This window comes from Bombyx mandarina, chromosome 12 (genome assembly GCF_030267445.1).
Source record: "Bombyx mandarina strain Sakado chromosome 12, ASM3026744v2".
In the NCBI taxonomy this organism is placed as follows: Eukaryota; Metazoa; Arthropoda; class Insecta; order Lepidoptera; family Bombycidae; genus Bombyx; species Bombyx mandarina.
The window spans coordinates 13,720,062-13,744,969 of record NC_143219.1 but is presented as its reverse complement, the minus strand read 5'-3'; the positions used below and the strand labels follow the sequence as shown (position 1 = coordinate 13,744,969).

Genomic DNA, 24,908 nt, shown 5'->3' with positions numbered 1-24,908 from the left:
TAAGGTATTAAACTGGAATTCAAAGAGGGAGTTTGGAGCACGATACCTTTGCACAACGTGACGTCGGTGCGACTTCCGGTCTTTTCACACAACCCCATTCACATGAACACGGTCTATTGACCAACGCTTTAATTAGGTACCTTTGACGTAATATCGGAACTTCAATATTAGATAACCGTTACATTTTTGTTATAGTAATTTTTTATTTATTTTATTGCTTATGTTGGTGGGCAGAAATACGCATGGTGGTGGTATTACCTCACCGTGCGGACTCACAAGATGTTTTCTCACCAGTAAAACTCTCCTTATTCGCGCTTCCTTCATTCGCCTTTTGAACTACTATTCGCGAATTAAAAAAAATGCCACCCAATTCCTATTTTCGCGGCTAAAGATTTTTTATTCGCGGATCTAATCGGTATATACACATTGATAAAAAGGATTCCAATATATTAGATATCCAACTGAATATTCTCTGTAAAGGCTTCCTCAAATGGACTAATAAAGAAGTAAAATATACCTTATTACAACTACACCTAAAGTATGGTTTTAGTTTGTCACCTTAGAACGTATCCACTATAATGTTTCTGTATTCGTGGCATATTTACCGAACATATACCCCGCGAATAAAGAACTTTTGCTATAGGTATTTTTCATTAAAAAAATATTAAAGATTCATATTTTACTTCTCGCGTGATCTTAATTTAAAATATTATCTCAGTTGTTGTCTTATTCAGCGGGTCATAAGCACCAGGTCAATACTGCGGCTCGCCTTGAGATACGAAAGCTCCACTGGATTCAGCACTGGACTAACCTACGCTTCAAATTGGAATGCTTGAGTTTTTTGCTGTTGAAAGACTCAGGGTGATACTACCGACTTGTACGACAGAAGAAATTGCTTTGACGAGGTAACATTCGTAGAAATTTCTAGAATCGTCATTCCAGTTCGTAGGTACGATAAAGAGAAAATCTTCCACCGAGCGGGTGATATTGTTCGGTAGATCGACGGTCCAAATGTTGTCCGGAACTTGTCTATGCAAGCTTACTTTGAAAATGTCGTAAGCGAGATTTAGGTATCTTTCAAATATCTTGTGTTCTGTGATGGCTAGCGCCACAGTCCAACTGAATCAGTAGGTAAGTAGAGGCAATAGATTTTCTTGAAACTTAAAATGTGTGAGTTGTTCCTTCTCATTGTGCTTTTGCATATTTTTTTATTGCCTTTTTAGGCAGACGAACGTACCGTCCACATGATGGCGAGTTGATATTGTCGCCCATGGACGTCAGCAATGCCAAGAGCAGAGCTAAGCCGCTGTCTCCAAGTGCTTTCCACTAGCCTCATGCATACCGCAGAAACTGGTGGTAGGATCTCTTGTGAGTCCGCACGGGTAGGTACCATCGCCCTGCCTATTTCGGCCGTGAAGCAGTAATGCGTTTCGGTTTGAAGGGCAAGGCAGCCGTTGTACTGTTAAAAGTGAGACCTTACAACTCATGTCGTAAAGTGGGTGGCGGCATTTACGTTATAGATGTCTATGGGCTCCAGTAACCAGTTAACACCAGGTGGGCTGCGAGCTCGTCCACCCATCCAAGCAATAAAAAAAAACTCATTTTGAAAACCTAGACAGATGCATCTTTCAAATGTCAACGGCATAATGTAAAAATCTGATTAAAATCAATAAGTGCATCGTCCAATCAACCACAAAGGACGTGAGCTGATGACGTCAGTTCCACCCACAGTAATTTCGACAAAAACCTCTCAATTCTCTTGTCGCGTCACCAATTTTTAAGGCAGGTCGGCTGTCCGTTATTGTCGCGGTCGGTTAGATATCGTCGTAAAAAGCTTTGACTTGTGACATTAAGGATAAAGCAAGGTCGAATATGAGTCAAGCTTAAAACTGAATACTAGTGAATAAAGGTGTATTTTTTATTAGTCCCGTAGACCACTGTCATGTTTTTTTTATACATAAGAATTGATTTGTTTTTTAGATTCCTTAAACGAATGACAATGATTGGAGTCCTTATGATTTCGTCAGACCCATTTGTGTTTTTTTAAGTATGTATTTACGTCCATTTACTCGGGTACCTACTGTAAAATTCGAAATGGAAATCTAATTCAGAAAGTTTTGAAATTAAGATAAAATAAATGTTTGGAACCTAAGGAGCGTCCCATGTGACTCTGTGACAAAAAATAGAATACTAAAGGTATTTTTTAAAGAGGTATAGAGATAAGTTTTAGAGGTTTCTAAACGAGTTAAAAAAAAGTGCTATAACACTAAGTTGCAAAGTTTTCTAGTTCCAGTTTCAAGCAATTGTTATTTCGCAAGGAATTATATATTTTTAAGGATGTCTGTATAGTGGAAACATCTCGCTGTCTCTCTCGCGCTCTCATGACGTCACACCGTAATGGCAGTGACGCTATGAGCCGTTAAATAATTTAATATTCAGAAGTATTCCAACGTTTTTTTAAATTGCTTTATTACATGTGTAGACAAGCTCACTGTCTACCCAGTTTTAAGTGTTTTACTGCTCTCTCAAACATCACTATGTTATACCGTTACACATCTTGAGAATTGAGATAATCTTATTTACATAGTATAAATGGAACACATCTGCCACCATTGGAACCTGTGTGCTTAGTGCGAATTTTTTAACTTCTCGATCGCGTAAAAGTTAACTCAAATTTGTATAGAGATCGAACAGTTTCCTTTCGTTTGCCGCTAGAGGCGCTGTTCCAACTCCATACAAATTTGAGTTAACTTTGACGCAATCGAAAACGTTAAAAAACTCGCACTAAGAACACTGTAAGCATGGCCGATTCGTGGCAGAAATAGGCTGTATGGTGGTACAGACCCGTGCAGGCTGCACTGCGACTTTATATCTCTCGTGCGAGTTACTTAGGAGTCAAATATAATAAATAATAGTTTAAAAAAACTAACAAAATATGCTTTTATAGAAATTCCAACTAAAAAATAAAAAATAAATTTGAATTAAAAATAGTGTAAGGAAAAATGATTTTATTGTAAAAAAAGCGTGAAAATTGAATTTCTATTTTTTCATTATTATTTTTTTAATATTATATTGTCATCGGTCCTTAATAAGTATACCAAATTTCGAGTTAATCCGACGTTTTGAAGAGGGTCAAAATCATGTTCAAAGATTCCGTTACATACTAACATATAATATACATACGTCTGAAGCTAATCAAAGCGTATTAAAAATGACCAAATAAAATTTCCCGAATCAGTTAAATTCCACGCCCTTGTAAGCACCACAACGACTTAACGTGAACATTTTCAACGAACATGCTAAGTATGCGCCACGAGATTTCCTGTCGGCTTTGACGCGTGGAATATAAACAAGTGCGCATCTGTGGATCCAATGAGCGTGACGCTTGGACTAGTGATCGCTATATCTATGTATATATAAATATAAAATTGAAATTTCCGTTTTTTTTTTCCTACCTAAGCTGATAACATTGAGAGGCTATTTCAGCGTAACCTTAATTAGTAGGTGAGCTCACGAGGCTCAAACCTGACGACGTTGCTAACACGAACCCAAGCAAGAGCCGTTCTTCGCAGAATCTACCACCGGATCGGAAACGCGACCCACTGAGAAGATCCGGCGAGAAATTCAGTGGGCTGTATCTGTGGGTTAATTTACTCGTCGATCCCTTCGCCGCAAGCGACGGGTTCGACGAGAACGATGACCGGTGCTTGAGGTACCTAAAAGCACCGTTAGTGAATCGGGAGGATCCGTAATGACATGCCGTTTGTAATATCAATATAACAGTGTTTCTCTAAATGCATAATATAAGATTATATACAGTTTTTACAGGATTAATTGATGATTTTGAATGATTTTAAATTGTCGTTTGTAATTTATTAATATTTCAGGTGGATAATAATACCTGGTGATAGGACGGACTTGTGAGTCCGCACGAGTAGGTACCACCACCCTGCCTATTTCTGCCGTGAAGCAGTAACGCGTTTCGGTTTGAAGGGTGGGGCAGCCGTTGTAACTATTGAGAGCTTAGCAGGTTCCTTTACAGATTACTGATGTAAACTTCTTACTTGAAATTATCAGTCATAAGTTGATGTCATTGTCAATCTATTTTATTAGTTATTTGTCAACGTATCTAATGTAACTAAACAAATTTTACTGTTTATTAAAACTTTATATTCATTAAAGGTTTTTTCTTATTACATTTACAATATGTATAATAGTAAAAACAATAGCAAAAAGCCGACTTCACAACAGAAACGACCTCGAAAATGCACATTCGAGTTCATTGTTCTTATGACTAGACAAATTAATTATCAACAATAAGAAACGGTACGAAATAGACCAGGTACGATTTCGTAAATGTATATTTTATTAACAAAGCGAAGACAATGGCAAAACTAGTTGATGTCGGGAAGTACGGTTCTATTTAAATTAAAAGTGTTGGCGCGTAAAATCAAGGCATGTTTGTGTTAAAAAGTATCAATGAAAATAGACACGATTAAAAAACATTTCGTAACAAAATCATTAAGGCCGATGAGGTGTTTCATTAATGTATATTTATCGTTTATTAGCGTTCTGGCAGTATAAAGCATACATATGTAAATACGAACCTAATTGGACCGTAATTATATTAGTAACTATGTATTTTACTGGTGGTAGGACCGCTTGTGTGTCCGCACGGGTAGGTACCACCACCCCGCCTATTTTTAATGAAGCAGTAATGCGTTTCGGTTGATGGGTGGGGCAGCCGTTGTAACTATTGAGACCTTAGAACTTATATCTCAAGGTGGGTTGGCGCATTTACGTGGTAGATGTCTATGGGCTTCAGTAGCCACTTAACATCAGGTGGGCTGTGAGCTCGTCCAACCATCTAAGCAATAAAAAATAAAATAAAAATAACTAACTTGTGCAAATAAAAAATAACTTGTGCAAATTGTTTCATTTTCTTAATTTAGTGTTTCTTCAAGTTTAAATATGTAATAACCGTGTTTTATTAACTATTTAGCATCTGTGTATGTTCACAAATGTGGGAAAATTAAACAAAACCGTTGATGTGGTTTCGTCTAAAAGATCCAGTGAAAAAGTCTCAGTGAATAACGACCATTTTACTGAGACTTTATTTCATCCTATCTTATTCTACTGGTGGTTTACTGGTGGTAAGGAGTCTTGTTAGCACGCACGGGTAGGTACCACCACCCTACCTCCCGTGAAGCAGTAATGCGTTTCGGTTTTAAGGGTGTGGTGGTTGTACTGTAAAAAACGGAGACTTTTAGAACTCATGTCTCAATGTGGGTGGCGGCATTTACATTGTTGATGTCTATGAGTTCCGGTAACCGCTTAACACCGGTTGAGCCGTGGGCTCATTGACCAACCTCAACAATAACATTTAAAATCAAGGTTACGGACACTAGTGAACTAGGAATTTGCGAGATGCTAATATTAATCATAATGCACATTTACATTACCTATGACGTCTGATCGAATACGATATACAACAGATTGCTTCGATCTTATATTATTGATTGAAGACATATTGCCACTTACATGACGGCTAGGTTCTATATTCAAACACAAAACACGTGCGAGCCGTGTTCGATGATGAATAGGAGGCAGGTGAATGAACGACACAAAATATCCCAAGGTCCGTCCCTAATAGCTTAAGATGACACCATTCTGTGTGGCTTTAAATTTTATGACACGCTTAAGTGACCGGAACCTCCACCAGCTTGTAGGTACTGCTACTACACATGTATATTGCCTTTTTTACGTAAAAGTATCCTTAACATCGATTTTGCGATTAGCTCGATGCAAAAAGAGTCTAATGAGTCGCTTTTCGATGGATACTTTTTCATACACAGAGAATGCGCTTCTTACCTCATCCCTCCATACCAATATCATAATCCATATTAACCATGCCAATCTAATAAACTAAAGAAACCATTTTCTACATTTTTACGACTTAATTATTCAATGGATCATCAGGAAACTTCTTAAATGTTGTTACAGGTAGACTAAAAGACATAGTGTAGTTTTCATCCAGATAAATCTCTTTGTACATTAGCATAAGTGAAGCCGCGGATATAAACGCTTTCCGATTGAGAGAGTAAAAAAAGGGGACGTTGATTTCACCTGACCCTCTATCTCTATTTGTCGCAAATTAATCTACTTTGTCACGCTTTTCACCAGTACCAGTAACCAGAGCGCAACGATTATATCTCTTATTTCGCACTATAGACATATAATTGATAGATCGTGTAATCTAAATCCTGTTTTACAACACTACAATAACATTACAATGGCACTTCTCTATCACGGTTCAGCCTTCAGTTTTTTTTTATACCCACGGTAATCCGACCCCATTTTAGGATTCCCTGAAATATGTATGGGAACCAGAGACTAATAAACATCCACATATTATATAGACGATAAACACCCAGACAAAGAACCAACAAACCTGTTCATCACACGAATGTTTGCCCATTATGGGAATAGAACCTATGACCTTCGGCAAGTCGGGGGCGCTAATTACTACACCACCGAGTCCTTTTCCCATCCAGCCATTTTTCCATGTATAGCCATCTATTATTACTTATTAAAACAATTAAGAATAAAAAAATCGGTCTGTGGGTTTGTGCGCATTAACAAATTGCATAATGCAAGTGGTTTCATTACTCTATAAAATATATTATTATGTGAAAATACTTTTTACAGATTCACCTACCATGACATACATACATATATGTTGTTATACTCAGACGCAACGTTCCATTGACCTAGGCCTGAATTTAGCGCATCTGTTTGTTACTTACGAAACTGCCTTGTTTGCGCGTCTGCGGTCTATGTATTATCTGCTATATTACTCTTTGAATAATATAACTTAATGATTTTTTTTCGGGTTTCCTGCTCTTTGTCTTCCAAGTCTCTTGCAAAAAGCGTATCCCTCTTATTAAATAAGCATGTACTAAATTAATGAAAAGTACTAAAATAAAAGTACTGAAGAACTTTTTTGCCACGTACCATCCGGCTATGGAATGGGCTATGGGTACTTCTTTAAAAGAGGCTTGTGGAGAGTATTAAGCGGTAGGCAGCGGCTTGGCTCTGCCCCTGGCATTGCTGAAGTCCATGGGCGAGGGTAACCACTCACCGTCAGGTGGGCCGTATGCTCGTGTGCCTACAAGGGCAATAAAAAAATAATACTGAGATAAATTTTTGTTATCATTTTAATCATTAGCTTAAGCATAAATCACACCAAATCGATGACTGGCTATTTCCACTGTCGAATAGTATTTTTGCTTTTTTTTCTAAAACGTCAATAATTGTATCTTTCGTTAAATAATTCTGTTTCTTAATGTTCTTTTCGTACTTTCGAATCGTGCGAAACTGATTCGCTGCATCGCACGTAACAAATCGCATCCGATCTCTGTGCTTATTTTGACAACAGAAATACAAGAAACGATTTTACGTCCGTAACATTTTGTTAACTTTCTTATTGGCATTCTGCATTTACTGCTAGACATAAAATATTATGTGTTTTAATGAAAACCAGACGAATTTTCGTGCAACACACACTGCGGATAGTTATGTGTTTCTTCAGGAGGATCAGATTGCTCAAACTCATATAATCAAAACTTTGTTACTTCAATGCCGAACATTGTTTGAAAAACTTTAAAATGTTGACTTTAAGGCAACGACTTTAATGGTTGCCAGCGGCTTGGCTCTGCCCCTGGCATTGCTGACGTCCATGAGCGACGGTGACCACTTACCATCAGGTGGGCCGTATGCTCGTCTGCCTACAAAGGCAATAAAAAAAATTTTTTTTTTGGCACTAATTTCTAGGAATTTCATGACGCTCAAATTGCGATATTGGAATAGTAACAAACAGGTCTTCCTTCTTCAGTATTTACTAATGATTTAACGTCAACTTTACAACAGTAATGTAACCAAAAATTTTAAACAAGCTTAATTAAACAAATTTCGTTTTCTAAGCTTAGTGCAAGAAATAATCCCTTAGCAAGATCATTGTTTCGTGCAACACGCGTGCTCTCTAAAGCCAAGACAACTGGCGAATGCTTCCATTGTCTCTCTGACTGTGGACTCCGTTCATTTTACCTTCGATTTTGATACCTTATTTAATCCAGTTATATTTCTAATGGCGATATTGTTATCATCTCGTCATCGATAACTAAACCGATCTCATCCATATCTCAACAGGTATCACAAGCATTTCAGCCTGTCTTCGTTACCGGAAACAATTACATACTACGTGATATTCCATTGATACTAAATACACACAAAATCACGAGTCCAAGTTCCGTAATATATTAACGTGTTTTAATTTCTTTTTTTTCTAAAGTGAACGTGTCTTTAACTACCGAATTTTATCGTGATTACTTAATATAGTAAAAAGGGTTCGTTTTTTCATAAAAGAAACAAAACGCGTCATCTACTTTTTTACATTTAACATATTCGAAACAGCTTCTATAGCCGCGTAGATCATTAATTGAAGGGTAAATGCGAGTAGGCTCTATTTATAAAAAAAACCCGAAAGTCATAAAGTAATATGGCGCTATTATAATCGAGTAGTGTGAATGTTAAGGTCATAGCACATATTATTATGTAACTTAATTTTTTTATTTCTTATTTTAATAATAAACTTTATTAAAGATCAACCTTATCCATTTTAATACTATTCTAGTCGCTACAAAGATTAATATTTTCATTCAGCATACTTTAATTTGAAAACCTTTTCTCTTTCGCAAAGTTCTTTAATCCCTGACTACGACAGTCATCATCAATAACTGAAAACAAATCACGCATTAGGTTTTTTTAAAATTTTTTTATTGCACTGACTTCAGCAATGCCAGGGGCAGAGCCAAGCCGCTGCCTACCGCTTAATACTCTCCACAAGCCTCGTTTGAAGAAGGACATGTCATAGCGCTCGGGAAACACCGTGGAGGGGAGCTCATTCCATAGCCGGATGGTACGTGGCAAGGCAAGTACTCTCCAAGGCTTCAGCCCACCTGTGGCTAAGGTATACAAGAAGATCGCCAGCTGAGCGACCGTGACGGAAACCGTACTGTCGGTCACTGATCAGCTGGCGATCCTCAAGATACTTCAGGAGTTGTGTATTTATTATTCGCTCCATCACCTTGGAAAGCAAGGAAGTTATCGCGATAGGCCTATAGCTCGACGGGTCCGACCGGTCACCCTTCTTGGGGATAGGGTGGACGTGGGCGGTCTTCCATGAAAACGGAACCCTGTTAGCGCAATAAGAGAGGCGATACAAACGTGTTAGCGCAGGTGTCAACTCAGGGGCGCACGTTTTCAGAACCACTGCGGGGATGCCGTCTGGCCCACTCGACTTATGGACGTCCAGGAGTCGGAGCTCCCGCCTAACTGCACACTGTGTGAAGCAGATATCCGGCAGGGAGCTATCACACCGGGGGATGTTCGGTGGTGTGGCACCCCCGTCGTCCACAGTCGAGTTCGAGGCGAAGAGTTTGACCAGAAGGTCAGCCTTCTCTTTCGCGCTGTGGGCCAGAGTGTCATCGGACTTGCGCAGTGGTGGGAGACTAGACCTGCAAAAGTTTCCTTCTGCAGAGCGACCAAAAAGCACGGCTCCCGGAGGGATAGCTCTTTAATCGCTCGCCAACTCTAGTAACGTGCTCCAACTTCGCCTTGGCAATTACCTTCTTGTAGGACCTGGAAGCGGCGTTATATTTCCGCCTTTCCCCTGAGATGTTAGGATCCCGACGTCTCCTGGCATTATCCCATGCCACGTATGCGGACCGCTTGAGGTGTGCAGCATCCCTACTGGCATTGTTATACCAGGGTCTGCTGCGACCCCCAACGGGCACTTCAGAGGAGGGAATAAACAATTCCATCCCCCGGAGCACCACGTCTTTAAGACGGTTCGCACAGACGTCAGGATCAGCAGAGGAAAAGCAGAACCGCCCCCATGGGTAGGATGCGTAAAATTCACGCAATCCATCCCAATCTGCTGACATATACCGCCAAACTCTACGATACCCGGTCGTCGTTTGACGACCAGGATGAGAGAGTGGTACGGCAGCACGAATAAGGCAGTGATCAGACGATCCAAGCGGAGCGTCGACCACCACACTGTATCCGGCCGGATCCGTGGTCAGCAGAAGGTCCAACAAAGAAGGTTTGTGCCCCTCGATATCTGGGACACGGGTGGGCTGTGTCACCAGCTGGGAGAAGCCGTAGGCCAAGGCAAAATCGTAGGCAGTCCGACCCGGGAGGTCAGTGGTTCTGGACCCCAACCACTCTTGGTGGTGAGCGTTAGTCTCCAAGAACCACCACCTCCGCAGATGGGTACTGCTCAAGCACGCGGTTAGTCCCCTCTTGCACATGCTCAAACAGAGCTGAACCTGCATCACTGCTGTGGGACCTGTACAGGCACGCGTAGATTCGGATACAGCCCCCGTGATCCACGCGCAGCCACAAGAGGGACAGGTCCCGTTGTTCGAGGCCCCGAAGACGGCGAAAACAGACATCCGCCCGGACGAATACGCTCACCCCGGCTTTACGTAGGAAGTTGTGCTCCAATACGTAGCCGGGGTATTCAAGGTATGAGGTATCGTCCGGAGCAGATATCTGCGTCTCCGTTAAAAAAAGCAGGGCAGGCTGCGCCGTCTCAAGGTGGTGGTGTACGGCGTCAAGGTTGCTATGTAGGCCCCTGACATTGCTGAAATCCACATTAAATGTGGAATGGGGAACCGCCTGTAAAACCTTTTTCTTTTTTTTAGACTTCATAAATTATATTTCCGGAGAGTAGGATTAGGAGAGGTAGGATGTTGGAGGTGAGATCGAAGCAACACCTGAATGAAGCGCGGAACATAGTACGTGCTCGACCACGGGTTGCGTGAGAGACTGACGCAGGGCATGGAAGGGCCCCCAGTCCACCCTGCGTACGATCGCCGGGATCCACTCCGGTCTCCGACTCCGGCACGACGACCGCACGACAGGATTTTACACCGGTTGGCGGGACAGCTTCCCGGGGCGGAGTTTAGTAGAGACACCCGGGTTCAGGTCCCCTACTGACCGGCGGGCGGCAGCGGATACCGTTTCACTAGGTCTCCCTATACCCCCGTCAAACAATCACGCCCCGTGAGCTCGCACGCACGTCTGCTCCGCATGTTGCAGACGTCACCAAGACTCACCCCCAGCAAGGAAGGGGAAAGAGAAGGAATAGAACTGGCTCTCCAACCCACACGCCGGAACACGCTAGGCTATTTGGCGGCGGACTCTAGTTGGAGGGTGGTCGCCAGCCAGTCGGACAAGTCCTACCACAGATTATGAATTCGGCTCCCGTTTTGCACCACCCAGGGGTCACTTGTAGGGAATCGCGGGTTAAACCTACGGAAGCGGGAAGCACCAACCCCCAATTCCCCGTCTTATAGGCACAGAAACTGACATACACACTTCTTTGCATTTAAATCTATACATGTATATAGATAACAAGCGGCCCGCTCCGGCTTCGCTCGGTCCTTTAACAAAAATTTCAACGATATTTGACGTTGTTTTATTTTTTTTAATAAATGAACACTTATTGCGGCATAACTATAATAGTTAGACATATGCTGTCGCGACACTCTTTATAAATAATAATGTGTTCTACAAAGTCGTAGTACATTATTTTATTCTATCAGCAATAGTTTTCGCAGGGCACGCGATGTAAAGAATATTTTAGGTATTTTTTTTACACCTTAGGTTACATTATTGGAGTTTTAGTAAGGATCCCTAATTTTTTCATTATGTCACTCGGGAATAGTGTAGTTTCCATACAGTGAAATAATTTTTCAAATCGGTTCAGTAGTTCCGGAGCCTATTCAATACAAAAAAACAAACAAATCTTTCCTCTTTATAATATTAGTATAAAAAGATACAACACTCAGACAAAGAGCAAACAAACTTGTTCATCACACGAATTTTTGCCCGATGTGGGAATCGAACCCAAGACCCTCGGCGCAACAGTAAGGGCCGCTAACTACTGCACCACCGAGTCAGTCTATCATGTTATGAAGCATGGCGGAACGTAGAGCGAAACACCATAATGACAGACGCGGCACGGAGTCGCGCGGCGAGACCGTAACCAGATCGTGATACCGTCAGACAATGAACTCTGTACAATACTACATTTTCTAGAGCATTCTAACGTTATATAGCTCGAAATATTTAACCATTTTTTTCTACGCAAACAGATATTAGTACATACGTAATTGAACGTCTATATTCAATTATTTATATTGCGAATGCTCTGCTATTATTAAATCGAATCTCCAGCAATAATAAGTATATATCCTGATGAACGTTTAACATTAAGTGAAACGTGATCCTATATGAATATTTAAGGTACTAATTTAAAAAAACTTTCTAGATCGCCTAATAACTGCTATATTTGCCGAAGCGATTCTATAAACTAATAACATGAGTTACGTTATAATAAAATACGGCAAAAGTCAAGCTAAAAAAAAAAAATCACTTCATATCAACACCGAGAAATCTAAGTAATCAATAAAGTATTTTTGTAAGAACGCTTTTGTGTGTGCCAAAAGTGATGCCCAGGGTTGCAGTTCCGAACAGTATGACAATGCAACTTAAAGCACTTTAAGAGCTATAAGGACTAACACCAAGTACTAGTTGTAGCCTACGCTACAATATACAGCCTTTACTACATTCGTGCAAAAAAAGATATTTCCAGGATTTCTTCTTGAATTGGTTAATGTTTATCATGTAGATCATTTTATGTAGATAAATGATCATCATTTATCATTTATATGGTGTTTTTTCGGCATTTTCAATTATAAAAAATGTGAATAATTTACGAATAATTAATCAAAATTAATAGGCTTGGTTGACGCAAATCCACGACATTTTGATTTATGCACTCTTGCGTTCCTCTAAGTCAGTCTTTCTCAAAGTGGGCGATAACGCCCCCTTGGGGGCGTTTGAAACCTCGAGGGGGGCGTTAAGGGGCCCAGGAAAAAATGGGGGGCGTTGATGTGGGTTAGGGGGGCGCTGTAAAATTTGTAATTTCATTTACTTCATAGTATTTTAAATTTCACTAAAATTAAAACTCACCTACTACACAATAACGAATAATTAGTTTATATTTCTACCCTGTATGATGTTATAAAAACTTAAAATAATTAACATAGATTTCTGAGGAACATGATCGCTGATAGTTAAAAAATTAGAGCAATTTTACCTTAATTACATTGCACCAGAAATTATTTTAAACATTAGAAAAAAAACTACCATGCAGAGTTTTAAAATATTACACTTACGTAAACTAACACAAATTGTGGTTTTCTTTACTTTCTTTCTTGTTTTTAACATAAGGGCATTTTACAGCATTTTCCTAGCATTTTATAAGAAATTACTGATGTAAGAATGATAATTTTTATATAAAATGGAAATGCGTATATCATTATTGTTCAAAAACTTGTCTTAGATTATTATTTTTTACAATTTACCCATTACCGTCCAATGTCAAATAGTATAGTAAGCCTAAACAGCTCACTTATTGTAAACATTGTTTACTATTTTATTTCTGTATAATAATAGGTTGGGGGAAAAGTTTCTTCGCATTTTTTAAGAAAATTCACAACATTTTTTGATATAGTTTATTCACATTTAACTAAAGTATGTCGGTACCATTTTGTTCGATAACTTTTTGCCATCTTGTAGGTAGGGACATGATCCCATTGCTATAGAAATTTTGGGGCTTCTGATCAAAATACCTCGACAATTGGTTTTGGCAGTCCTCTCGTGGTGTTAACCTGACACTGCCTAAAGAATTCTGAAGAGACCGAAACAGGTAGAAATCTGAAGGACTATACGGCGGATACATTAAAACCTCCCAGCCAAGCTCTCTTAATTTTTGCCGAGTGGCTAAAGATGTGTGAGGTCTAGCGTTATCGTGATGAAAAACCACACCCCTTCTGTTGATTAATTCCGGCCGCTTTCTCTCAACTTCTTGCTTTAATCTCATCAGTTGTTCGCAGTAGAGTTCAGAATCGATGGTCCTGCCTGGTGGTAACAGCTCATAATGTATAAGGAGCTCATAATGTATAGTGCCCTTCCAATCCCACCACACACACAGCATCACCTTGTTGCGAGTTAACCAAGGTTTCGCCAGAGTCTGTGAAGCCTGACCGGCCTTTGACCACAACCTTTCTCGTACGTTCTTGTCGTACGTGATCCACTTTTCATCACCAGTTATCAGCTTCTTCAAAAATGGTTCGGTTTCATTACGTCGTAATAAAGAATCGCAAATGAGTACACGGTTCATTAGGTTTCTTTCAATGAGCTTTTTTGTGTACCCAGTTTTTTTCAAATGTGCCATAACTATTTTGTGGTCTATTCCCAGTTTTTCAGTTACGTCGTAACTACTGATATGCCGATCTTGCCCCACTTTTTCAAAAATGGCATCGATTTTATCCGTAATAGGGCGACCAGAGTAACGTGCATTTTTGACATCAACATTTCCGGATTGAAAACGCTTAAACCAAATTTGTGCTACTCTCACAGACACTGCAATAGGTCCATAAACATCGCAATTTTTTTTCACGGCTTGCGTTGCTTTTTTACCTTTTTTGTAGTAAAATTTTAAAATGTATCGAATATCTTCATTAGATTCACTCATCTTGACAGTACGAAAAATAAATAAAAATCACACATCTTCCTAATTTTAATTTGGAATTATCTTCTTTCGAATTTAAACTTTTAATGATACCAAAACCAGCCAGATACAAATAGTATAGCCAAAGAGATTTTATTACAAGTTCATACATTTTTAAGCTATTGCATTTTATCGCGGGCCTTGAGCGCGGCGACCGAATCATGAAATCCTGTAACGAAAAAAACCTAACATCCCTCACTCCGCCTACCATGTAGCTCGCGTTCAACACATTCACACGTTGCGCTTGTGTAGTGTTTGTGAATAAGCGCGTGGCGTGACGTCACACTGCATGCGCATCATGAAAAGTCTGCCCATCTATCTCTCGCGAGGTTTAGCTTATGAGTGTGAAGGGGACAGTTAAGGTTTTGCCTTTATTAAGTTTTAATATAGCGTGGTCTTGTTTTATTCTTGTTTTAATATTAAATTATCATTGTCTAATTATAATGTCATAAGTTGATAAAAAATGCTATGCAATAGCTTTAACGCCGCAGTTCCCGAGTGCCACACGTTTTTTTTTTTTGTCAGGAGGAAATCGCCGGACTTCCGCCCTTCACTGGGGATGGAGGGCGGGGCATGTCGGAGTCGAACCGACTAAAACCTCCTGTCGCTCAACAACCAGCATCCAAACCTCGCATGAGACAGAGCTCATGAAAAGTCAAAGAGGGGAAAGTGAAGCGCTTAGTGCGGAGCGCATCTCTCCCATCACCCGGATGCTCATGCGTAAAACGTGTGCAGAGCAGCTTGCACGTCGTCTTCTTAAGCCCCCTTCGCCGGTCCCCAGGCCGACATGTGAGGAAGACCCGAAACACTTAGAGGGCCAGGGCTTGGGCGAGATCCACCTCCCTGGACCCCGCTCGACGGCGGCGGGCCTGTGCATCTCTCACGCGCCCCGCCGCCGAGATGGTGCACTCGCAGAAGTCGAGCATCGCCTTCCACGATTCATCGTCACCGAGCACCGATGCCAGAACACTCGGCAACGACAAGTCGTTTCCTATTTTTGCGACGAGGACACGCCGCCACCCCTCCCATGCGGGGCAGGCGACGAGTGTATGCTCTGCCGTGTCCAAGTCACAACCACAATAGTGGCACTCTGCCGTCGGCTCGGCTCCGATCCGGTACAGGAACTCACCGAAGCAACCATGCCCAGTAAGTACCTGCGTGAGCCGGAAAGTGAGGCGTCCTCTGTCACGATTCACCCAATTCACAAGAACCGGGCGAATCGCCTCGACGGTCCTACGACTAGCCGAAGGATCGGCCAGCCGCCTGGACCATGATTCCAGCACGGACCGCCGAGATTGGGCCCTCCGCGCTCTGACCACACTGGGGCTGGGACCCGCCACGCCACACGGGCACCTCGTATAAGGCCATTGACCGCACCACCCCTGTATAGAAACGGCGCGTCACCTGGTCAGGCCCCCCGATGTTGGGAAGAAGCCGGCTTAACGCGCCGGCCACTCCCAACAAACGGGGGACCAGGTTCTGAAAGTGAACACGGAAGGTCCAACGACTGTGGCAAGACGAGCAAACTCAGCAAAACTAAAAATACTAACTAAAAATACTAACTAAAAATACTAACTAAATTATAAACTAAAATTCTATACAAAATTACCCATATTTATCTATAATACGAAATGATATTAATTTATTTTTCGTAGTTTCCTTCCTTCTTGCGTCGATAATCCTCAGTGCTGAGGGTCGTGGCCTCCTCTAATAACTTTCTCCTGCAACATCTTGCACCATTCCTGCCTGTCCTCGGCTGTGTGGATAGCAACGTGGACTGAGGTATTGAGAGTGGAGCGTATTGGAGCGTATTTGGTCCGACCAGAGCATTGGAGTTCTGCCTCTGTGCCTTCTCCCGCATACCTTGCCTGTTACCAGCAGCTTTTCCAGATTGTCACCTCTCTTTCTGGCGATATGTCCAAAGATCTCGAAACTCCTCCGCGCGCATGTGGTGCTGATTCGTATTGGAATCTTGAGCTTGGTAAGAATGGATTCGTTGTTTGTGTGTTCTGTCCAACGAATCCCGAGCATTTTCCTCCAGCACCACATCTCAAACGCGTCGATGCGTTGGCGGTCGGCTTTCTTGAGGGTCCAAGTCTCTGCGCCGTAGAGAAAAATGGAAAAGACAAGGGAGGTGACGAGCTGCTTTTTGGTATTCATCGAGATGTTTCTGTCCGCCCAAACACGGTCCATTTGGGACATAGCTCTCTTTGCCATTCTGATTCGCCTTCTGAGGTCCTTTTCGGAGGGTCCATTACTAGCTATGACGGAGCCCAGATAAATGAAATCCTTTACGACTTCCAGGTTTAGCTTATTCGTAGTTTAATAAGTTATTATTGTTAGTAGTCGAATTTACTAGTCGAAATATAAATTTTTAATTATCTTATGATGAGAATCTTATATTAATGAGAAAGATATTCAACAAAAATAGTTTCGTTCTAATAAATTAGCATAGTAATAGTACAGTGAACTAGCAATTTATTTTGGTAATTCTGAATTTAAGCAAACATATTGATGAGAAGAATTCATTTTTACTTTGCAAATTTGTAAATACACACTCTGTAGCAATGTACGGACATACTTATAATAATATGAAGAAACAATAATAGCATCTACAAATACATATGTACTACGTGGTACTACATTTACTAAAATTAATCAAACATTTATTAATTAAATTAATGAAATTGTGGTTTTAAAGTTTTAGGGGTGTATAAAAAATGGGGGGCGCTGAAAAATAATTGATTTTCAAAGGGGGCGGTAAAAGAAATAAGTTTGATAATCACTGCTCTAAGTGTTTGATATACCGCATACCTATTAATATTGGTAGATTCATATTATTGTGTACCGCATATCCGATATATTTTACGATACGAATCGTAAATTGTCATTATCCATCCAATTTATCACTTAACTTTTTAAACAAATTACTTGAAGAAGTAAACTAAATAGTTTACTTCTTCCTGCAAACTTTCATTTTTATGTTATTATTATAGATTTAGCTCCCTGAGTGGACGACTCGATCGACTTCAGTTAAGCCAATTTAGTTTGGATTGAAACACAAGGTCTTAGTAGTTTAAAATAAACCCACATATAATTAATTCAATTCTAAAACATATTTTTTTTGCGAACGCACAGAACGTATGTACATATTTGATCACTGTTACAAATTTAATCAAAGCAAACTGTTTCCCGACCGCAAGTATTAAATCTCTATTATTCGTTCAGAATTTACAATTCGGAATGTTTTTGGGAACACCCACTGCTCGATTTATTAAAGTCTATCTAGACACTGTCTCAAGTGCAGTTTACGTAACAAGTTTGAAACATACGCTGTTTTACAATAACAATGATCAAACAGTAGGCTTATGGCTGGAAACAATGACCTCCGCGAAAATAATGTTAAAGCAACAATTCCATTGCATTCAACTTATAACAGTAATAAAATTTAAATTAACTTAGCATCTGATTATTATTATTTTCCTATCTATTCGCTGGTAACCTAAAAGACTATTCCAGCTACGCCCGGACGGGTAGATGAGCTCACGGGCTCAACCTGAGAGAATTTGCTAACACTAGCCCTAGCAAGCACAATGCTCCGCAGAATCTACCACCGGATCGGAATCGCGATCCACCAAGAAAATCCGGTGAGAAACTTAGCATGCAGTGTCTATCAGTTAGTTCGCTCATCGAACTCTTCGTCGTAATCGACGAGGACGGTGATCGGTGGTTGAAAAGCTTGAAAGTACCGAATGATGGATCCGGAAGACATGTTTCGATGATTTACCAAATAGTATAGCTTACTCTTTGATTGACTGAAATTGGTGTGTGTTTCGAAAGAGCGATTCACTGCCATGAGGATGTCGTGATTAGCATCTTGTCCTCTAGCGTTTGAACTCAATCGTTTCGTAAGTGACAATCGACACAAAATCGATTTTAATCCGTTAAAGCGATCAGATTGACGAAAAACTTAATTCTAAAACCGTTCATCAGTTTTACTTCAGAAATCCAAATAGTAAGTATTTAGATTTCTGTGTATTCTGGGTGTTCTCTATTTGCGAACCCTCTACCAATGCACGACAACACTACGCAGTTTGATGTTAATCCATCAATCTCGAGTCGGAAGGTGACCGTTGATTGACTATTATTTGAACGTGATTTGAATTTGAACTGAGACCTTAAAACTCATATCTGAAGGTGGGTCGCGACATTTATGTTATAGCTGTCTATGGGCTCTTGTGACCACAACACCAGGTGGGCTGTGAACTCGTCCATATAGACTTATGTAATAAAAAAAAAAAAAAAAAAGATGTCATCCATAAAAATCTATATAATAAGATAACGACTGACTGTCTGTGAATGTGAATGATTGATAGACTTTATTAACGATGTCCTACGGAGGGCTACCCCTCACACTGTCATCTCAGACTTGTGTACTTTATTGTTATAGTTTCGGCTTAGATCTCGGACCATTTAGAACGGACGTAGATTGTATACAGTACATCCTGTGATACGCACTGTGGTTTAAATGTTTTGTTGGATATTTACTTAGTTTTTGGGAGTCACAGATTAAATATTGTATTTATATATTAGTATTTAATTTAATTTCACCTTTATTTAATTTCATTTAACAAAAAATGACATTTAGGAAGCTTTGGGACGACTAGTGTTATTTCTAGACATTGGAATACAGCGCTGGTCAACGTCAAATAATTTATTCTCGTCTTTTCTTTACTCAGAATTGGTTTAATTTTAATTGACACTTCAATATTTAATTACCGACAGAATGAAAATACATGACCTAGAAAAACAAACGTGTAATTGCAAAATTTAAAATGTTATTTCTTTTTAGTATAAATGTACATACTTAGGAACTTAATGATTCGATCTATCAATACTATATTATATGAGTCGTCTATTATCAAAGGTGGCAATCTGTGCATTTGGACAAAAAAATGTTATTGATATGGCGATACAGATTGATTTGAATATAATTGTCTCTTTCAAAGAATACGGTTCAAAACCTGCATTAAATAAAGTATTAACTTAACCTGTTATTTATCTAAGATGTCGTTCAGAAGAGTTTTGTGACTGCCAATGGAATACAAAGTCAATAATTCGTTTTTCTGATTTACCAATAATTGTCCAAAAGTCACATTGCCGGCTTTGATAATAGTCGACTCATATTTCTGAACAAATAAATTTCCTAAGTACCGTTACATTATGATTCACACCTCATTCACACGGTTGCTGATAAAACAATGTCATGACGGAAGTATAGTATATATATTAAACATATCTGAATGTTTTTATCTGGTTAACGTAAACAAAAGTGATATCTGATGACTCATACGGGCCGCGAGCTTACCGTGCTTGCCCGGAACATAACGTTGCATCCGTATCCGGAATCAGAGGTAATGATTCCGATTGAATGATACTGCATTATTGGATAAAAAAATCATTTTTAAATAATAGAGATTTAAAAAAAAATCAATTTCACACGTACTTAAATCATTATTTTTTTAAAACATTACCAACGCACACAGAAGCAAACCACAGAGTATATTTCATGTTTTTTTTAACCATCGTTGTGAGTGCCAACTTGAAAAATCGAAAAATATTCGGAAAAAAAATTAGGCTGTCAAAAAAAGTTACTGTCTAGGAACATAGAACCTATTGAGAGTTGTTCTTCAAGTTTTCTTTTACATTCGAATCTTACGTCTGCCTCTGATTACGTAGAAACGCCCTGAGCACGTTTCATCGGGGTCAAGGTACTAGGTCAGCTATTACATTGATGAAGAATTTAAGAGTATTGGTTTCGTAATAATTAGCTTTGCTTTAATTTAATTAGACCGACGCATGGAAGGAGCGGTTGTTGCCGATGACGGACTCGATGGACTGACCTCCGAGTCCGAGTAGAGGAATGTTTTGATTTTTATTTTATTTTTATTCCTTAGATGTGTGGACGAGCTCACAGCCCACCTGGTATTAAGTGGTTACTGGAGCCCATAGACATCTACAACGTAAATGCGCCACACACCTTGAGATATAAGTTCTGAGGTCTCTGCATAGTTACAACGGCTGCCTTCAAACCGAAACGCATTACTGCTTCACGGCAGAAATAGGCGGAGCGGTGGTACCTACCCGTGTGGACTCACAAGAGGTCCTACCACCAGTAAATTGTAGAATGTAGAATGTAGTCTATTACACTCCAGTCTCATTATGTATATTAATTAACCGACTTCAAAAAAGGACGAGGTTCTCAATTCGACTGTATGTTTTTTATTTATGTTTATGTTAGTTACCTCATAACTTTTGACTGGGTGAATCGATTTTGATGATTCTTTTGTTTTTGTTAGAAAGCTGACGCTTTCCGTGTGGTCCCATTTCAATTTAGTCCAGTTCTGATAATGGTATCCATGAGAAAACCATATAAATCTTAAATTTGCATTAAGTACGTGCGCGACAAATAGATTTCGATGATTGTTGTTTTTAGTGTATATTAATTTGTTTGGGAATTTTATTTTTCTATTTTTAGTCGGTTTTTGTTAAAGCATGTCTATTTACAATCATTTTATCTTACAACTTCATATAATAATAGCAAGAATGCAAGCACTAAAAGGTATACATATATCAGATTTTTTGCACTGGAGGAGTTTCTCATTTTACTGGTGGTAGGACCTCTTGTGAGTCCGCACGGGTAGGTACCACCACCCTACCTATTTCTGCCGTGAAGCAGTAATGCGTTTCGGTTTGAAGGGTGGGGCAGCCGTTGTAACTAAGCTTCTAAAACTTATATCTCAATATGGGTGGTGCATTTACGTTGTAGATGTCTAGAGGAGACCTAACATAACGTAACGAGCTAATTATTAGTACCTGTACGTTGTGATTCACGTGTCGTTGACGTTAGTACTCGTAATGACTCATGGGCGTCATATGGGCGCATATCATTTCTCTACGTGACAAGAATTTGAAATAGTTTGACATCTATCGTAGTATTTTGTTGTTGTTGTAAATATAAGTTTTGATGCTTTACGCCCTGGAGTAGAAACCTTTGCGTTAATCACATACAATTCGTTCGGCTAGCTCGCCATTTTGGGTCGGATAGAAGGCAAGCGTGCCGTGGGCAGAACACCAGCCAGATAGATAGTCAGTGTGCTTAGTGAGAGTTTTTTACCGTTCTTAATCATAATTTCGTGATTCTTTATATGAGATTCTTTCTTTCAGGTTCTTTTTTTTTTTGCTTTCTTGTAGAGCCTTTGTTTGGTTATTTCGGCCCGAGTGTAATACCTACCACTGGCTTCTAAATACGAAACGGCTCCCCTTGTTTAAGTGTGCTTCGAATTTATAAGAATACTAACTGTACCCGTCCGCTTCGCTGGGCATTTAAAATTAACATTATTATTTCTCACCCCCATAAAGATTCTCATCATTAACGTCCCCGCAACTGGTGTAGGGAGTCAACACTCATATATATATTAGTTTATCCATTAAGTACAGGTATCTTCTAGATGGATACCAAGTTTCAAGTCAATCGGATGCACGGTTCAGTAGTTATAACGGAACATTCGTAAAAACCACTGTAGATTTATATATTAGTATAGATATTGGTTTGCATGAAACAATTAAATGCATGCTAGATATCGATGAAAGTTATATTTGATCAAAGACAAGAAGACGAAATGAGCAAGACGTTCGTAACCGATGTGTTGGTGATGCGTATAAAGGATTTCACTGATAAGGTTAATTAAAAATTTAACTATAAAGTGCTTGATTTAAAGGTTATCATTTAATTTTAACGAGAAAGCGAGGGAGAGAAAGATTATGCTTTATTGTACACAAAATAAATAAAAATACAAAACATTATATATTATACCAAAAAGTGCAATGGAATTTTACGGTAAAAACTAGAAACTACGATCAACAAATCGAGCAAGGCTGTTTTTACTATGCATAGGTACTTGTATACACACTGCCACGCTAGCCCAGTCAACCACAACTATTAACCGCATCGAAATAACCGTTAATTCTGAACTCTAAGTATAGTGTTTTTTCGGTTTTCGCGATTCGTATAGTCATAATTGAGGCCGTCAGCGCAAAAGTGGCCTAACCCATAAATTTTCATATTCGTGCTTATATATTGCAATTTATTTAAAACATAATTAATAAACGTTGATACAAAACCGGCGTATCCTTAGTTTCACCAATGGTTTACAGATGTTACAGTTTTAAGCGGTAGGCAGCGGCTTGGCTCTGCCCCTGGCATTGCTGAAGTCCATGGGCGACGGTAACCACTCACCATCAGGTGGGCCGTATACTCGTCTGCCTAGGCAAGGGCAACAAAAAAAAAAAAGATGGCTTCGTAAATATTTTCGCGCGTATTCTTTTTGTCTATGAAGCAGTGAAAAAAAAATTAAAATCTAAATATCTCTGTACTAACTATAGTAAGCTTAGGCCACTTTTGCGCTGACTGACTCAATTATAAAACTATTTTTACGGATGACTGGCCGTGGATCACGAAAACTGTAAAGACAAGTATTCGAAACATCAAAAATAATATAATGACAATTAAAAACAAAAACGCTTTTAAACGTGAGATTAAAGTGTAACAATAGTTCTAACTATAATCAGTACTCTAGTTTTACTGGATTTTTAATTATTTTTTTATTGCTTAGATAGGTGGACGAGCTCACAGCGCACCTGGTGTTAGCTGGTTAGTGGAGCCCATAGACATCTATAATGTAACTGCGCCACCCACCTTGAGATATAGGTAAGTTCTAAGGTCTCAGTATAGTTACAACGGCTACTCAAACCTTCAAACCGAAACGCATGACTGCTTCACGGCAGATATAGGCAGGGTGGTGATAGCTACCCGTGCGGACTCGCAAGAGGTCCTACCACCAGTAATTACGCAAATTATAATTTTGCGGGTTTAATTTATGGTATATGTTATTCCTTCACCGTGGAAGTCAATTGTGAACATTTGCTATGTACGTATTTCACAAGAAAAATTGGCACCTGCCTAGCATGCCTGCGGGATTCGAACACCGTTGTATCGCTAGATACTAATGCACCGGACGTCTTATCCTTTAGGCCACGACGACTTGAATGAGTATTAACTCGCTGCATCAAGGTAACATTTGCACCTTTTGAATAGAAGACCCAACAATTATTCAACATCAATTTTTGCAACAAATTTTCATTCATTTACTTCATGAGTGGGTCGGCTGTTTGCGGGAAAATGTTAATGGTTAGTATAAACACAACTAAAGTATAGTCAAATGGCGCATCTAAATATTTTTTACTGTCGAGGCAATAATCTGATAATTATTAGCTGACAAGTTAGAATATCGCTGGTGATAATTTCACTCAAGTTGAATTGCAACAAGGTAAATGGGGCTTGCGTATTACCACCATCAATCACACGTAATGTAGTAATTATCTGATACACCATTACTAATTTCAATGTTTTCGAATTAGAATCGTAAGGAATCCAAATTCTAGTGAGATCTAAATCGATTTCCAATTGCAACGGTTTTGAAGTTACATTGACGTAAAACATAAAAAAATAGTTATCTTCACAGAAGAAACGCAATTATAATAATTATTAATAATATAATAATGCGATTTTCAGTCTGACCTTACTGAATCTTATTTTCGAATAACAAAGCCAAATGCTACATAACTTTTCATTTCTGATATATAGACCAGCCAATCACATATTAAAGGACTTAATTTAAACCTTACACCAAAACTTGAGTATACTCCTGGCTCTATTGATACTCGATAATAACCTCTTTGCTTATGGTAAGCCGAATCATAATGTGTCTTCATGGTTAGAACATATAGTCAAAAAATTAGACTTTAATACGTCTAGTCTGAGGAAATCCGTAGTCTAGATCTAGACGCGTGTAGGTGGGATGTAGTGATTTGACCAAACTGATTGAATTAGCGAAAGGATGTCGCCTTGATACCGAGGTCGTGATGGGTCAGGTACAGGCGGCACCATTAAAACGGCAGCTGCCTTCATTAATACATGCTTATTAAGATAATCATGATTCACCAGAGAGAAATGCTTACGACACGAATGCGGAGTTTTGGACTTTCCCAACTTCTTTTCAGTCACGTCTCTAATTATGACTATCTATCCCATTTTTTGTCCAATTTTATTTTTTATTCACCTCGTAAAGTAAACTATTTG

General features: G+C 39.4%; 1 protein-coding gene and 1 long non-coding RNA gene across 3 annotated transcripts in view; one reads left to right on the top strand and one right to left on the bottom strand.

Moving 5' to 3' along the window:
• Positions 1 to 24,908, bottom strand: part of bark (C-type lectin domain-containing protein bark beetle) — a 48,420-nt gene that overhangs the window by 22,475 nt on the left and 1,037 nt on the right. The gene's annotated exons all lie outside the window — the stretch shown is intronic.
• Positions 22,934 to 24,908, top strand: part of LOC149501847 (uncharacterized) — a 28,940-nt gene continuing 26,965 nt past the window's right edge. The window contains exon 1 of the long non-coding RNA XR_016324035.1: positions 22,934 to 23,012. This is a non-coding gene — a long non-coding RNA (uncharacterized LOC149501847). The remainder of the gene's footprint in view (positions 23,013 to 24,908) is intronic.